The sequence below is a fragment of the Macaca nemestrina genome, chromosome 8 (genome assembly GCF_043159975.1).
Source record: "Macaca nemestrina isolate mMacNem1 chromosome 8, mMacNem.hap1, whole genome shotgun sequence".
Taxonomy (NCBI): Eukaryota; Metazoa; Chordata; class Mammalia; order Primates; family Cercopithecidae; genus Macaca; species Macaca nemestrina.
Window position 1 is genome coordinate 131,746,837 of NC_092132.1, and position 18,100 is coordinate 131,764,936.

At 46.9% G+C, this 18,100-nt stretch overlaps 1 protein-coding gene and 1 long non-coding RNA gene across 3 annotated transcripts in view; one reads left to right on the top strand and one right to left on the bottom strand.

Moving 5' to 3' along the window:
- Positions 1–18,100, top strand: part of LOC105482070 (phosphatidylethanolamine binding protein 4) — a 226,386-nt gene that overhangs the window by 138,427 nt on the left and 69,859 nt on the right. The window lies entirely within an intron of this gene.
- Positions 10,193–17,310, bottom strand: LOC105482069 (uncharacterized). Its single transcript, XR_011607159.1, has 3 exons — positions 16,758–17,310; positions 16,344–16,518; positions 10,193–10,315 (listed from the first exon to the last, which is right to left on the bottom strand). It is a non-coding gene; the product is annotated as an uncharacterized lncRNA (long non-coding RNA).

Sequence of the window (18,100 nt, forward strand, 5' to 3'; positions counted from 1 at the left end):
GAGAGAGCAACATCCTCCTCCTGCAGCGGGTTCTGTTGCTTCGCAGAGAGACAAGGAGGAGGAACCCACAGTCCAGAGCACTTGGGAAGAATCTGGAGACGCTGGGGGTGGGGGGAGGGGCAGCAGGGAGGGACTTCAACAGGGTAGAAGGACAGATGCCCAGACCTCCCTGGGCTGCTGGCCCATCAAGCCCTTGACTAAGAATTGGCTTTTTCCTTTCAAAGAGGGTGGAAGTCACTGTTTTCTTGTCTCCGTTGATGAACAGATTCTGGGTGGCAGGAGTCACCATAGAAACAGGTGCTATCTTAAGCAAATGAGCCTTATTAACCTTAAGAGTGGTGGAGTTTTCACAAGATTGCACATATAGGGTAGGAGGGAGAGCGGAGTTTGGTGGGGGAGGGCCACGGTGGCTGGGAGTTGGGCTGCTGTGGCTCTGGGTGTGGAGGCATATGTGTGCGCATGCATGTGTGCATTGCGTGTGTGTAGATGCCCATCTACGTGTGCTTTTGCAAAACCATTTCCCAAGGGATAAGCTCAGGTTCTGCTTTTTCCCTAATGAATACACATTTTCCCCCAAAAAAATATCCTTGATCTCTTTGGGAACCAGCCTTAAGGCAGTAGAGGCCAGGATCCCTGACGCTACCCCTCACCCTTTCCCCAACTACCTTCCCCTCCATTTCTGCATGCATCTTCCTGTCTGCTTCACATCAGGAACAGGTACCTCCCTGAGGACCTGGCAGCCAGGAAGCAGGGATCTCTTTGCTCCAGGAGGTGGTGTGGTGCAGTGGTAGGTACAGGGATACTGACACGAGGTGGACCTGGGTCCATGTGACTGCTCTGTGACTCTGAAGCTGTCACCTGCCTCTGTGAGCCCCAGTCTATAAAACACACCATGCACCCCATAAGGCTGATGTGAGGCTCCGGTGAGATCATGCATGTCGACCTGAAGTCTCTCCCCACCCCTCCCCACTGTGACTAGGGGCTCACTCTTCTCAGGCACAGCTGTGACTGCACAAAGGTTGTTAATCAACCACAGGGTTAATCTTTCCCCAGCATGATCTCATTGGTCAACAGATTTCTACTCTCCATGAGTTCTGTGCTCTGCTAGGTCCTGGGGGAGGTATAGAAGAAGGTTAGGATTAAGAGCCTGACCTTGGGGAGGTTGGATGGGCAGGGAGGGTGTGGAGTAGCAGAGTTGGGTGGGGCCTCGAAGGTGGGTAGGATTGGGGTAGGCAGGGAGGAAAGTGTCCAAGAAAACGGGGGCATATATTCATCTCTTGAGGCAAAGGCAACCAAAATCTGAACTGTTCCTAGGTTACAAAAGGTTATATAAGAAAAGAAACTGGCATTCTCCCACAGTATCTGGGAGTTGTATGCACTGGCTCCAAGAAGCACGTCTGCTGCCCTCTGCAGCCCCTCCCTGGGCAGGACACTCAGCTCCAGGTATCATGGCACCTGCCCCAGTCCTGCTGTAATCCCAGGGAATAAACCGAGACTCTTATCCCAGGGGCTCTGAGGGACTGTCCTGAGGCTCTGCAATGGAGTCCCTGCAGTCTGAGGTGCAGTTTGCCCAGGAAGACAAGACGGAGCCAGCCTGCCCAGGGACTATGCCAGGGTGGGCACAGCAATGAGGGGACATTTATTTTCCTTTGCCATGAGGAGTAAAGAGTCACAACACATGCCTGAAGCAGGGACAGGGCTGATGGCACAGAGGAGGGACACCTCTGCATCATAGATTTCTAGACCATAGAGCTAGAAAAGCCCTTGAATCCATCTGGTTCTACCCTTCTGTTTTATGGATGAAGAAACTGAAGCCCAGGGTCATAGAAGCTTATCAGTGCACAGTGTGGACCGGTATCGAGGTGTCCCAACTCTTAATACTATTCCTCCTTCTGTCTCCTGCCCCATCCAGCCTATGGTTAGCAGGCCCAGGGCAGTCCCTGGGTGATTAACCAAGACTCCAGGTATACTGAGACACCACAAGCATTGTTTAGGTCAGACTACAATAAAGAAGAAAGCAAAGGTTTACCCTGGGCTGCTCAGCTCTCACCCCTCTCTTTTAAAAGCAAAATTTGTCCTCAAGATAGTTTGCTCAGAATGATGGTTTCCAGCTTCATCCATGTCTCTACAAAGGACATGAACTCATCCTTTTTTATGGCTGCATAGTATTCCATGGTGTATATGTGCCACATTTTCTTAATCCAGTCTATCACTGATGGACATTTGGGTTGGTTCCAAGTCTTTGCTATTGTGAATAGTGCCACAATAAACATACGTGTGCATGTGTCTTTATAGCAGCATGGTTTATAATCCTTTGGGTATGTACCCAGTAATGGGATGGCTGGGTCAAATGGTATTTCTAGTTCTAGATCCTTACACCGCATGTTCTCACTCAGAGATGGGAATTGAACAATGAGAACACTTGGACACAGGGTGGGGAACATCACACACCGGTGCCTGTCGTGGGGTGGGGGGAGCGGGGAGGGATAGCATTAGGAGATATACCTAATGTAAATGATGAGTTAATGGGTGAAGCACACCAACATGGCACATGTATACATATGTAACAAGCCTGCACATTGTGCACATGTACCCTAGAACTTAAAGTATAATAAAATAAATAAATAATAAAAGCAAAATTTGGCATTTTGTGAGCCTTACCTGGCCCCTGCCGATGACTGCAATTTCAGAAGTTTCAGAAAAGTTATCCCAATCCACCCATCCCCAGCTCCCAAATTATCTTCCCCATTGGCTTTAGAGATGCCTAAAATTTCTTAATAGCAGGAAATGCTTTATAACATAATTGAGAATAAGGCTGGAAAGGGCTAGTCATAGGGGGCGAGTTCATGGACTGCCTTAAGCCCCAAACTCCAAGCAACAGTAGACAACATTAGACTTTTGGCTGGGCCACTCAAAGGAAAACAGAGCAGGAAGCCACCATACAATGACAGAAAGTGAGAGACATGGAAGGGAGGACAGTAGGAGGGGGAGGTCAAAGGAAAGGAGGGGATCTCCCTTTCACTGTGTCTCCCTGCAAAGTCCATGCACATTCCTCTGCACCAGCTGCTCCAAAACAGGAAGCCGCTCCCTTTCCCAGTATTTTTCTTGTATCCAGGTTTTAATTCATAGATATGGCCAGGCACAGTGGCTAACTCCTGTAATCCCAGGGCTTTGGGAGACTGAGATGGGCAGATCACTTGAGGTCACGAATTCGAGGCCAGCCTGGCCAACATGGTGAAACCCTGTCTATACTAAAAATACATAAATTAACCGGGCATGGTGTCGGGCAACCGTAATCCCAGCTACTTGGGAGGCTGAGGCAGGAGAATCACTCGAACCTGGAAGGCAGAGTTTGCAGTGAGCCAAGATCACGCCACTGCACTCCAGCCTGGGTGACAGAGTAAGACTCCATCTCAAAAAAAAAGAAAAAAGAAAAAAATTTATAGACATGACCGAGTGATGACACAGGGAGATCAATGCCATTCAAGAGAGTTTATTACTCACAGTTCCCAAGAGGAGGCACGCCGGGCCATGCCACAAAGGGCTCTGTGGGGAAACACCAGGGTCATCAGGAAGAGGAAAGCATGGCCTGGAGCCTTTATTGTGGGTTCCACAGGAAGGAATGGGCATGCAGGTGAGCAAGTTTGAACAGCTTAGGACTGGCTTGTTTGCATAATGTTAGCAGGCTCTGCGCCACAGGAGTGATCCCTAGCTGTCTGGTAGCTGGCCCTGGGGTGATTTAGGGCAGGGGGAATATTGGTTTGGAGTGTGAGAGTAGATAAAGGAGGTGGTTGGTGGAATGGGCTCTGGATTGGTTGGTTTGTGTACAGAAGGTGTCTTCACCAGCAAGTTGTTTACTATCTCTCTCTAGGAATTTGCTAGCCCTGGGAAGAGCATTCTCTCCAGAATTAGCAAGGCGCCAGGATGTGAAAGCATCATAAAACCCAGAAAATAAAAAGCATGATGAATATACCTAGGACCCCCTCCTATCTTAGTGCCGTTCTTTTTTGAAAGTTCTGCTCAAAATACTCTTCATTCAGGATACCTTCCTGATGACTCATGACTCCAAACCCTCTCTCCTTCTCTGGCCTCCCTCTTAGCACTCAGTCTGTGCCGCACAATTTAGCACCTGATTCCACGCTGCCTTGTTTCCTAGTTGTCCCAGAGCACTTGCCCTAGTTTCCCAGCCTCCAGGGAAGACTCTCTTCGCCTCCCTCCTGCGCCCGTGCACAACCAGCCCTGTACCCAGAGCATTGCCGTTGGTGTTGGCACTAGCCCTTTCCAGCCACTATCCTGGTCAGGGCACTCACTCTGACTTTTCATACTCCTATCAGGACACTGAGGACCAGGGAGATTAACAATTTGACTCAAAGTCAGTGGACTGTCATGATATACTGCATCATTGCCCCTATCATGGACAGCAGCAAGACTCTCCTCCCCCAGTTCCTTCTGATCACATGGACCCTGCAGGGGTCTGCCAGTAGCCTCCTCCAACAAATATACACCCTCCACCAACTGACCTCCCACTGCTGCTCACCATCAGCTACTTACTTACTCCTACCACCAAACCTCTTCACTTACCATCTCCTTCCCCGAATATCCTTTCCCTTCTCTCCCAAAACAAAGTTATTCACAACTTCCCAACCCAGCTTAAAGGCCACCACATCACCTTCAGAACTGCCCTGATCCCTTCTGCCAATGAGTTCACTGACTTGGAGTCAAGTTGTTCATCTCCTTTGGGCGTTGGTGTCCTCCCAGGTAAAGAGAAGAGCTGGCCTGCATGATCACCTGGGCCCCTTTTGTTGGTGGTGGGTTTTGTTCGTTTGTTTTTTGCATTCAGATATTCTGATTTGGGTTTGTTTTTCTTTCCTTTTTTTTTTTTTTTTTGTTTGTTTGTTTGTTTGTTTGTTTTTGAGATGGAGTTTCACTCTTGTTGCCCAGGCTGGAGTGCAATGGCGCAATTCAGCTCACCGTAACCTCTGCCAACCGGGTCAAGCAATTCTCCTGCCTCAGCCTCCCAAGTAGCTGGGATTACAGGCATGTGCCACCACGCCTGGCTGATTTTGTATTTTTAGTAGAGACCAGGTTTCTCTATGTTGGTCAGGCTGGTCTCGAACTCCCTACCTCAGGTGATCCACCTGCCTTGGCCTCCCAAAGTGCTGGGATTACAGGCATGAACCACCGTGCCTGGTCGATTTGGGTTTTTAAAAAATTTTTATTTTTATAGGTTTACAGGTACAAGTGTTTTAAATTTTTATTTTTATAGATTCAGGGGTACAAGTGCAGTTATGTTGCCTGGATCTATTGTGTAATGGTGAAGTCTGTTCTTTTAGTGTACCCATCACCCAAACAGTGTACATCATATCCAATAGGCAGTATTTCATCCCTCTCCTGCCTCCCTCCTTCCTACCTGTTAGTCTACAGTATCCATTATTCTTCTCTGTATGTCCATGTGGAGCCATTGTTTAGCTCTCACTTATAAGTGAGAACGTGGTTTTTCACTTTCTATTTGAGTGATTTCACTTAGGATAATCTAGGCCCCTTTTGGCTCTAACCATGTTAGGTGCTGACTTTGTCTATAGAGCTCTTCCTTGGTGTGCGGCAAGTGCTTCTTCTTAGGCAGCATGCAGGCAGAGAATAGGGCATTTGAGCCTGGCATACCTGTCCCTGAGAGCCAGCCCAGAGGGCTGCCCGGAGGAAGTCTTCCCAGCTGCTGATTACTGACCGCACTGTTGACAGTAATAACAGAGACAATTCCGCTCAACTTAACTATGATTTACTGAGCACGCCTTCTGAGTTCAGCACTCTGCTGGGCACTTTATGGGGCTCTAGAAGGGTAGGATTAAATTCCTGACCTCAAGGAACTCAAAACCCAGTGGGGAAATGAATTATACGTACACGCGCACACACACACACACACACACACACACACACACACATTTGAGAATTGCTGAGAAAACTAGGCAAATCTATAGGTTCAAGAGTCTGATATGTGTACCAGTGTGAGTCACTGCTTTTAATCCCTTATTTTGGATTTGCCAACATTAGACTCTAAGTGTCTGCCAACACAGCAGTGTGAGGCCACCCGTAAGTACTCAGTGTCCGCCATGTTGGAGGACACTGTTCTGGCCACTTTGGGCTTGGAGAGCATACCTTTGGGATTTGTTCAATACCATTCCAGTTGTAAACATTCCCACCTTATCAACCTCTTAACCACGGAAATGCTCAGAAATTCTCACATTTCAGCATACAAACACACCTCCTAAAATGTCTTTGACACTTAGAAGCACACACAAAAAATCTTATCCGTGTGTGTTGATTTTTTGGTTCAGAAAATAAGGTAAATTCATTATGTTTTATACTAACAAGTGGCATAAAATATCATTAAAATATTACCCAATAAATGTGAAGCATTTAAATGGATAAAAAATCTTTCGTGTAGAATGTGAAAGACTTGAATATTTGGAGAGATACATCATAGGTTCACAAATCAACATTCCCCAAATTAATTTTCACATGTGCTCCTTATTGACAAAAAAGGAATTTTTATTGTAATTTGACAAAATGATTTTTATTGGAACTTAAGGTGATTCTAAAGCTCACACTGGATGGGGAAAACCCATAAAGAATATTTGAGAAAACGTTGTAAACTAAGACTAATAAGGGAAGGGTAGAATAGAACACTTGCACTTCTTTTTATAAAAATATAATAATTAGGCCGGGTGTGGTGGCTCATGCCTGTAATCCCAGCACTTTGGGAGGCCAAGGCGGGCAGATCACGAGGTCATGAGATCAATACCATCCTGGTTAACACGGTGAAACCCCGTCTCCGCTACAAACACAAAAAATTAGCCAGGTGTGATGGCATGTGCCTATAATCCCAGCTACTTGGGAGGCTGAGGCAGGAGAATCACTTGAACCCAACAGGTGGAGGTTGCAGTGAGCCAAGATTGCGCCACTGCACTCCAGCATGGATGACAGAGCAAGACTCCATCTCAAAAAAATATATATACATATATATACACACACACACACACACGTATGTATATATATACACATCTATAAAATAATTTAAAAGTAGGCGCCGGTGAGAGAATACACAGACATATCATTGAATAGAAAGATCTGAAATAGATTAAAATATATATTGAGAGTATAATAAAGAAGCCATGAAAAACTGAAAGGAAAGGACTGATTATTCCACAAATGGTTTAGGGATGATTGACTATCCATTTGGGAAATATATAAATAAATGTTGACACTCTTTCTCAGACCATAATCAAAGTAAGTAAATGGATTAGCTATTTAAATGTTTAAAGTTAAACCATAATAGAATCAGAAGAGAACAGACATTAATATTTCTCTGCTCTCAATATAGGAAAATACCACTTCACATGTACCTGCAAAAGCAGAAGTGAAATAATTGACCAATCTGAGCTCATAAAACCTTCAAAACTTCTGTAAATAAAAACCTCTCAAGGTAAAATTAAAAAAAAAAGCAAGCAGCACATTGAAAAAAATGTGAAATATACCATGAGGATTATTGTCTTCAACACGTAAGGTACTTACAAATCAGTAAGATAATAGTTGTATGGTCAGCTGGGTGTGGTGGCTCATGCTTGTCATCCCAGCACTTTGGGAGGCTGAGGTGGGTGTATTACTTGAGGCCAGGAATTCGAGACCAGGGTGGTCAACATGGCAAAACCCTGTCTCTACTAAAAATACAAAAATTAGCTGGCATAGGTCCCAGCTACTAGGGAAGCTGAGGCATTGCTTGAACCTGGGAGGCAGAGGTTGCAGTGAGCCGAGATCGAGCTACTGCATTCCAACTTGGGCGACAGAGCAAGACCCTGTCTCAAAAAAAAAAGAAAAATTGTACGTACCTCTCACAGGGTTGTTGAAAGAAGAAATAAGGCAGTCTATAAAGTGCATAGGATAATACCTAGCACACAGTAGGCACTCAATAAATGTTTGCTGTTATTTGTTTTTGACCAATAGAAAAATAGTAAGTAAAAAAATGAGCAAAGGACATGAATAGGAAATTTTTTCAAAAGAAATATAATATAAAGATATGAAAAATGAAAATCTACCCTGGCAGTTGGAAATGCAAACAAAAACGAGAAATCACCACCACCTCTCCCTACCCTTCCCCAACTGTGGCCATTCAATTGGCGATGTTTGAGTTTTGTTTTGTTTTTTTAAAAAATAAATTAATAAAATGCCATCCAATGTCTTCTCATAGAGTGCTGGTGAGAGTGTAAATTGTTAAAAATCCTTTTGTAGCATTATTTGGCTGTGTGTATTGAACGTGAAACACCTTTAAAATGTGTATAGCTTTCAGCCCAACAATCTCCTTCTAGAATTTACACTAAATTTATATAAAGAATGATACCTATCAAAATAAGGCAGGAACTGTTATCTATTAGATAATTATTAAGGAGATTATGATGGATGTGAGCAAAAATTCATCCACAATGCTACTCATCCCTGTGTTACTTATAATAATGAAATATTAGAAATGACCCATTTGTCCAACAAGACACAGTTGGCAAATAAATTGCACTATATAGACTATTATGCAACCTACCAGGTACAATGGCTCATGTCTATAATCTCAGCACTTTGGGAGGCTGAGGTAGGCAGATCACTTGAGGTCAGGAGTTCGATACCAGCCTGGCCAACATGGTGAAACCCCACCTCTACTAAAAATACACACACACACACAAAAATTAGCTGGGTGTGGTAGTGCACGCCTGTAATCCCAGCTACATAGGAGACTGAGGCAGAAGAATCACTTGAACCCAGGAGGCAGAGGTTGCAGTGAGCTGAGATCATGCCACTGCACTCCAGCCTGGGTGACGGAATGAGACTCTGTCTCTAAACAAAAGAAAAAAGAATATTATGCAGCCATTAAAATGGTTGAAGATGAATATATAAGCACCTGACAAAATATTTGTACCATTTTTTTACACGAAAAGAAAAAGCAAATGAAAAGTAATTCGAGCACAATTCATTTTCGTTGTATGGAGAAAAGAAACTGGAAAGTGTATGCACCGAAATGTTGGTAATAGTTAGGTCTGGGTAGTACGATTATGAGTGATTTTTATATTCTTTGGGCTTAGCTGTTTTTCCAAATTTTCTATAATATATATCATTTTGTAATCCAATTTTAAACTTGTCCTTAAAAATTAAATTGCTGGGCAAGATAATTTGATTATTACAATCATGGTGGGGAATATAAAAAGAATTAAGTAAGGGCCCCACTCCGAGGAATCTGTGGTTTCTTTTGGGAGCATTTGAGCATCACCTCTGCTGAGAGCCACCTGCCCCCTACCACCCGCCACAATGCCCCTATAGCACCCTATACACACCTCTGACATATACCTGGCTCTCTGCTTATGATTACAGATTAGCTTGCTGGTCTCCCTACTAGGCCAACAGCTCCTATGGGCAGAAGCCAGGGTCCCTCCTCTCCACGTCGGTAAAAGTTCCATGAGTGCTCCTTGAAAGAGCAACATATACTTAGAACAAAATTTGCTACCTATCAAAATAAAGTAGCACGCGTGAAGCACTGGGTGAATCAGACAGAAGGTAGGATGAGCTCATAAGAAGGCATCTTTGGTTATGACTGGGATGGGGATGAGCAGGGAAGGCTCTATGGAAGAGGAAGACATTGAAAATCACCTGGACTCATGGCAAGGATATGACCAAGGACAAGGCCTGATATCACTGTAGGGTAAATATCTAAGGCCAGGCCACAAAGCAGGGAGCCCACCAACCCTCATCCCCAGCTCTTTCATCTCCACCTTACAAGCACTGGGAAGCGTTCTATGAGGGTAAGGCCCCACAGCCCTGAGACATCACCTGCGGCAGGGAACTCGAATGCCACCTTTGTTTGGACTGTTGCACCCAAATGGCTCTCTCCCGGATTAAGGGAGTGCTGATCTATTGACCTAGCCAGCTCCTTCTGTGACTGTCCACACAGATTCCCTCACATGTGTTTGGAAACCTCATACTAAAAATCCAAGCTGGGTGCTGTGGCTCATCCCTATGATCCCAGCACTTTGGGAGGCTGAGGCAGGTGGATCCCTTGAGCTCAGGAATTCCAGACCAGTGTGGGCAACATAGTGAGACCCTGTCGCTACCCAAAAAAAAAAAAGTTCTTTGAATCAACCAGGTGTGGTGGCGTGTACCTGTAGTCCCAGCTACTCCGGAGGCTGAGGTGGGAAGATCACTTGAATGTAGGAATTCAAGGCTGCAGTGAGCCATGATCACACCACTGCAGTCCAGCCTGGGAGACGGAGTGAGACCCTGTCTAAAAAAAAAAAAAAAAAAACAGTGCTTTCAAATGTTAGCCCCCTAAGGCAAGGGCTTTGTCTAACTTGTTTATTGCTGTACACCCAGGGCCTAGGACAGTGTTTAATGAAGAGTAAGTGCTTATTAAATGTTTGTTGAATAAATTAAATACGATAACTTAAATATTGGCTTCCAGGAGTCTGCACTGAGTTACACATACATGTGATGAATATATATACACTTCTGTGGCTGCCTTGTGAATATGCATTATGTGTTTGTACGTAAAATATGTAGAGGACCCTAAAATGAATGTGCACTCGTGTGCGCGCACACACACTAGCACGCGCAAACACACAGAGAGCTTGGGAAAATATCAAAAGGAGAAGCCCACAGCTTTCTCGGTAGTCAATCGCACCCTTGGAGAAGAGGATTCCAATAAAATAGAATTTGGATGGTGTCACAAATAAATTTGCCTTTCTAAAAGCTCCCAAATTAAAATTTGAGAGAGGGTTGAGCATGAGGACAGGATGGCAATGAGCAGATATGAATTTGCTTTATTTGTACGGCTCAAAACTCCTCTCTGTACCATTTGCGGGTGAGGAAAGAAGACTGCAGGACCGGAGACAAGATGAGAAGCTCTGAGGCTGCTCCCTTCTCTGCTCCTCAGCCCGAGCTTCTCCAGGAGCCCACTAGATATGGCAGCCCCTTCCCCTTGCACCCCCAGAAGCCCGTGGAATCCAGCTCTTTCTGTGTGTGTATGGGGTGGGGAGGTTGGTTGTCTGCGTGAAGAGGCAGCCCTTTAGGGCAATGGTGCAGCAACATTACCCAGCTTAGATCTCTATTCCTGTGGTCCTCTGGCCAATCAAAGGGTAGTGGCTGACTACCCCCATCTCCCTTCAGAAGTAAAGTAACGCTGTCATATTGTTCCAGCATCTTAAGCCCTGGGGGGTCATCGTGTGTCCCAGTTACTCACAGAGCCCAGTGCCGCCTGCTAAAGACTGTATTTAAGGGTAATATAAACAGTTTGATCTTTAAAGTACCCTGGATGCATAATATCTATACATAGTTCTTGAATTTTTCTTCTAAAAACAATTAGCCAAAAAGCCCTTTTTATATGATATTTGCAACTACACTGACAGTAACAGCAATTAAACCCCGTCTGTTTGCTGAGAAAGGAGCCAACTCTTCATTTCTCCAGAAGCCTGTAAAATGTACAAATTCGGAACTAGAACACTGAGCCTTCAAAGGTAGCCACAAGACCCTTCAAGGTCAGGCCCCAGCCCAGCTTTTATTTCCCCCTTGATCCCACGTAATCCCATCATCCCAACCAGCCCCAGCAACCCCAAGATATCCCTGGTGTTTTCTGCCCCTGCTAAGCTGTTGCCATGCTTGGGGGCCTTGCCAGGGATGTCTTCCTCCTCCGTGTCCCTCTTCCCCCAACCGTATGTCAAGGCATGGTTCAAATCCCACCTATGTACGCAGGCTTCCTGGTCTACCTCAGCCATCAAGGCTCTCCTCATCCCTTGAATTCCTGTATCTACCCGCTTAGGAAGTGCTTCCACATGGCCTGAGGATAAGCGGTTCTATAGGTCTCTGCCCCCACTCTGGGCTGTGACCTCCTTAAGGGCAAAGCTGCACCTAGCTCTCTGCCTGCACGTGTGATGAATAAATGAATGAGTGAAAGAAGGAAGGAAGGAAGGAAGGAAGGAAGGAAGGAAGGAAGGAAGGAAGGAAGGAAGGAAGGAAGGAATCACCAAACAGCCCATGCAATGGTTGAAGGATGACAAAAGGGAGTTAACAGGCCTATGAAATAAAGACCACAGCTCTGGGGCTGACACTTAGAGAGGGTTGACAGGGAGAAGCAGGGAGATCTGCTAGCAGGCTATGCAGTGGCCTGGGAGAGGGATGACGGAGTGGCCATGGGGGTCAGTGGGCCATGGGACCAGAGAAGAGGCAGTGGACTCCCCATCCTGGAAGGCCAGGCCCGACACCCTCTCTCTTGCATCGGAAAGCATGCTACAGAATTACCAAATCAACATGGACTACAGGGCATCTGCCGTTGCACCTGTCCCCGGAAAGTTGAGCTCAGTGAAAATGAAGTGCTGTCTTTGCATTGGAGGGTTAGCAGAGTGGGAGGCAGAGAGGAATCTTTTTTGGAGGAATGAGAATCATGTCTGTCACAAAGTGTTTGACAAGGTGAGCATCCATTTCTTGGGAAGACAGTGAAACCTAGCTCTGGGCCACCCAGAGACTGATTTCCCTTTGGGGCACTGGATCAGCTCACAGAGGACCCCCATGCTGCTGGAGACATTGCCCCAGAGCTCTGCAGTGGGCCCACGTACCTTCCTGTGGCCTGGAGCAGCTTCGAGCTGCGTAGGTCTTCAGGGGCTGGGAGGAAGAGAGGGGCCCACAGCCCCACCTCAGGGGGCTTAGGAATAGAGTCATCTCTTACGTATCAGTGGGGTCTCTCTGAGGGGTGGCAAACATATCAGCATAAACTGGAGGTTGCAATACTCTAGTTCGAGGCTGGCACCCACCCCCATCTCTGACTAGTCACTGTCTAGACTTCACTGGGAGCTTGAATTTCTTCGTCTTGAAAAAAGTGAGGTTGGGCCCGACGATCTCTAGGGGTGATTTCCGCTTCTAAAATTCTATAGTTCCAGAATTTCTCCGCTTCCTTGACTCACTGACAGCCTACTCTCCATCCTAATGACTTAAAAATTCCTGTGAACACACTTAGTGTATAACTGTCTTTCTGTTTCATTTTTTAGTTACATTATTCTAGATAATACTCTTCTTGCTTGCCAAGAAAAGAAAAAAAATGACATTAATTAAAGATTTGGTCTGTGTCCTAATCAAAAATTTTGAAAATGAATGTATCATACTGTACATTCTGCAATGTAGCCTGCTTTCTTACTTAGCAATATATCATTAACATTTTCCCATGTCAACACATAATCTTCTAAACCATGATTTTTAGTGCAGAAGTAGTTTACCATATGGATGTACTATAATTTACTCAGCCAATCCTCTACTATTGGACATTAGGTTGTATCTATTTTTTTTATATTATCACCAACGCTACAATGAACAAAGTTGTGAATACATAACTCTTCATTCACCTCTGTGGTGACTTTCTGAGAATAAATTCTCAGGGGTCAAAGGTTTTGCATATTCAAAGGCTTTTTGGTACATGTTACTAAAATGCCATCCAGAATTTAGAATTTCTATCAATGTAGAATCCTTGTATCAATTTAGAATTCGTAGCATATGAATAACCATCAGAACAGTCATATTTTAGAGTTAAAAAGAGACCTAGCAAGCCTGTGGTCCATCCCCTCCAGTTTACAGGTGAGGAAACTGAGGCCCAGGCTGGGAGGTGCGTAGGTATTTGTCCTGGGCACTCCTCTCAGTATGGGTGAGACTCTGAACGCCACCAGGACCCTGCTTGTGCCCTGACCTGCCAACCTCGGTCCCCACTGCCATAACTCAGAGCTTCTAAAGCCTTCCCTCCCTGTGTCACCTCTCATGGGCCCTCACAGCCACATGGCTTCCTCCTAAGAGCAGGCTGCACTCGCCATTTCTCCCTCTTCTCTTCCCATTTGTCTTTCCCTGCTCCTTCTTTGTCCCCCTGGCAGCCACTTCTGATGGAAGTGTGCAGTTCTTGTCCCAGGGGTTTCTCTGTGATAGTTAGAAGCCCTCTCCCATTTTGAAACCCCTCCCTTCTTTCAGCTACCTGGATCCCACTGCCACCTGCCCTTTTGGCCCGTTCTTCTCAACATCCTTCCCAGGTTCCCTCCCTCTACCTGGCTTCCCGCCTGATGATCCCGGTTCTCCCAGCATCCCCCTTCCCTTCATATGTTCCCAGGATGAGCCCATACATCCCTGAAGGCTCCAGCCACACCCACTTTTCCTCTGCCAGAGCTCCAAGCCTGTGGGCCCATTGCACACCTCCCGCTGCACACTCCACAGGCCCATTCACAACACGTTAGCAACGAAACGTAAACCCTTCCCTTCCCCAGCCCTCACCTCGACCCCCTCATCTACCTAGATCTTCTTTTAAGGCTGAGCTGAAACATTTCACCCTTCACAAGGCCCTCCTGTGACCCAGCTTCTTTGGGGCAGCACTGAGCCCCCTCTCGTCTAGGAAACTCCCACATTCCCCATCAGGGAACTTAGCACCGTCACGCAATTACTCATAGTCGAAGCCGTAGGAGTAGTAGTGGTGGTTTATTTCTCTGACTCCCCAACCAGACTCAAGTACTTGAGAGTGGAGGCCATGTTTAATTGGCCTTACCCCCAACAACTGTTTGTTGACTGAATAAGCAGTGGCAGAGAGAAGCAAGTATTATCCTCAGAAGGTAACTCCTCTTTTCTCTTTGCCATCACCAGCCAACTGGAAATCTGTACTGAGTCATTTCTGACTACAAGGAGAGGGTATGGGTGCCATGGGATAAAACTCACCCATCAAAATATTGGTATCCCCCCTCCCCCGCCTCTGCCAATTTCCAGACCTGATGGAAGGAACATTCTCAAGGCTAGATCAGTTTGAGATTGTAATACTCAAGGTAATTCTTGCCCTCTGACCACTTCTCCAGAACAAACTCTTTATGCTAACCTGGCTGGTGTATCTAAAGGCAGACCCCAACTCCTCAACTCCACTCATTATATTTCATTCTTTTAGAAAAATACGACCCCTCTCCTCACCTGTGCAAATCCTACCACCCTCCACGATAGTGTTCCTAGAGGAACCCACCCCTGCAGACTCCTCTCCTGCCCAAACATCAGAATCCCCATTAGAAGGGACCAGCCTTCAGCCGGGCACAGTGGCTTACGCCTGTAATCCCAGCACCCTTGGGAAGCTGAGGCAGGAGGATTGCTTGCACCCAGGAGTTCGAGACCAGCCTGGGCAACACACAGAGACCTTGTCTCTACAAAAAAAATTTTTAATTAGCCAGGAATGGTGATACACACCTGTGGTCCCAGCTACTAGGGATGCTGAGGTGGGAGGATCACTTGGGCCTGGGAGGTTGAGGCTGCAGTGAGCCGTGATGATACCACTGCACTTTAGCCTGGGTGAAAGAGCAAGACCCTGTCTCGAAAAAAAAAAAAAAGGGTGGGGGAGTGGGGGCCAGCCCTCTTTCCTGCATAGGAGTCCCTCGGTATTGACAATCCCTCAGTCCCTGGCATGGAGCTTTGTATGAAGTGTGCTCTGGTGAACAAGCTTTGATCACTCAAATGAAGATTTGATGACTGTTAGAAGGACTGAGGAGAAAGAGATGGCTTCCTTTTTGCTCCCCCAAGCTGCTGCCCTAGCAACTTTTTAAAAAGCCACTAATAGACAGGGTTTCAAAATCCAGAGGGGTCAGGCATGGTGGCTCATGCCTGTAATCCAAGCACTTTGGGAGGCCGAGGTGGGAGGATTGCTTGAGCCCAGGAGCTCGAGAGAAGCCTGGGCAACATGACAAGGCCACCGTCTCTACAAAAACTAAAAAAATTGCCAGACATGGTGGCATGTAACTGTAGTCCCAGCTACTCAGGAGGCTGAGGCCAGAGAATTGCTTGAACCCAGAAGGTCGAGGCTGTAGTGAGCTGTCACACCACTGCTCTCTAGCCTTGGCAGCAGAGCAAGACCCTGTCTCAAAAAAAAACAAAAAAAGAAATATACCTAGCCTCTTACCAGAGGTCCCATCCTAACTCGAAGGAACACATGCCCCAGAATACTAGAATGTACTAGAGTGTTCTTTCCGTGGTACCACTAATCCAGAGCCCCTCCAGAACGGACGGTTTAGTGTTTCTATTGCTGGGAGACAAAAAGCCGGATGAAGGGGGTAGGAGGAAGGGAAAGAGAGCCAGGATGTGTTCAGTTTCTACTCCACGCTGGGCACTTTCTAAACATGCATTATCTTATTTCATCCCCACTATAACACTGCGAAATAAGTACTGACCCTACTTGACGTACAAGAAGGCTGTGGTTCAAAGAAGTGAATCCACCTATCCAGGGGTACAGAACGTAGTAAGGAGCAGAGCTGAGATTTTAAACCTACATTCTTTAGAGTAGCCCCGTTGTCTCCAGGAGGAACAGCAGCAAAGCCCAGAAAATGCAGCTCCACGTTTGCCTGTCGGTCTGCTCTTTTCCTCCTCTATTCACAGTCGTTGACAGCTTCCTTGATGCCAGACTGCGGTGGCTTCTCCGAGGACCTGGCATGGTCGCTGTTGCTCCTGTTTTGAATGAGGACTCAGGCTTAGGGAGGATCAGTAACTTTCCCAGGCCATGCTGCTAGCAGGTGGCAGAGCCCATCTGACTCCTTCACACCCCGGATCACCCCTGCCTCCCTCTCTGGGCTTGTGTCTCAATCCTCCTCTCTCAGGGAGCAGGAGCAGGATCTGTGGCCAGGCAGCACATGGCGGATCTATTCCAAACCAGACCACCGACCTCAATGTGCCTATTAGAACCTTACCCCATTCCAGAGATAGGGCGTCTCCGAGAGGACACGTTGGAGGACATCTGGGGTCTCGATATGGCTGTGGCTCTGTCCTCGGCACTGGGCAGGAAATGCTGAGGGGCACCTGGGCCAGATTCCCATAGGTGCCCCCAGGAGGGCAGGAATTTAACTGAGGACACAGCAGCACTCAATTCCGGTTCCAGTATCCTTGGTTGAAGACAGTTGAGGGCCAACAGCTTTTTTCCTCCAAAAAAGAATTGTCAGGGCACCACATGCTGACCTTGCTCCTAGCTTCCCCTCATTTGAGGAAATGCAGAGAGAAGTTGCCAGGCCCCCGTGGGTCTGTGCTGAGCTGCCCTGTCATCCCACTGCCATGGGAGCAGCATCTAGGCCTGGGAAAAGTGGGTCCAGAGTGGGCAGCATAGTGTTCCGGACACACTGGGGTCTGAGGAGCAGGCCCGGACACAGCTCACATGCACAAACTGTGCACACGTGGCCTGTTCCTGTTCCTTCACGCAAGCCGTGTCCCCGGCACCCACAAAAGGTGACGCCCAGATGGAGCCCAAAGCGTCCCTGACGGTCCCCCCTCCAGCTCGCTGCCTTTCTCCTGATGTCGCTGTTGACAGAGGGTTATGTAACCTCGAAGGAAGGGAGGCCTGGAGTTCTCCCCAAAGCGGCGAGTGAATCAGTTTTTGCTGCCGTCATTTTCTCAGCAGGAATCTGCTTTATGCAGATTGGATTTAGGGGTTTTTCCTGGATGCTTCTGTTTCATTTAACATGCAAGGGCTAATAACTTGTCACAATTCAATAAGGCGGTGGTTACAAACACCCGGGCGGCTGCTTATTTAAATGCAGGTTTGTTAATTAGCTTCTCCTAACAAGGCGTACGCTAAATCAGGCTCCCGGCTGGCAGCACCCAAGCCTGGCGCATCTCCCGGGACGGGAGGTCGGGAGGTTGGCTACAGGGTCACATCCAGTCGCTGGCAGCAGGGCCAGAATTAAAGGCTAGGAGGCCTGTCTCAGCCACTCCACTGCCTCAGTTTCCTTCAAATCAAGGCATCAATGACAAATTTTAAAAGCAACTCCAAGATAACCACGCTCTGTCCCTTCCCTTCCTTCCTTCTCTGGTTCTCGTTCTTGTCTTTGATTCCTGACCCCATCCCCCACTCCAAGTGTGCTGTGTGTGTTTATTGCTGTTGCTGTTTGATGCAAGCCCCACCTCTTCCATAAAACCTTCAGAGCTTCCTTCAATCCTGACACCCTCTCCACTTACATATCATCATCTACTCAGTTTGGTAGCAGGTTGCTGGGGTGCTGGTAACAGGGACAGAAGAAAACCAGCAAAGATGGGGCACCTG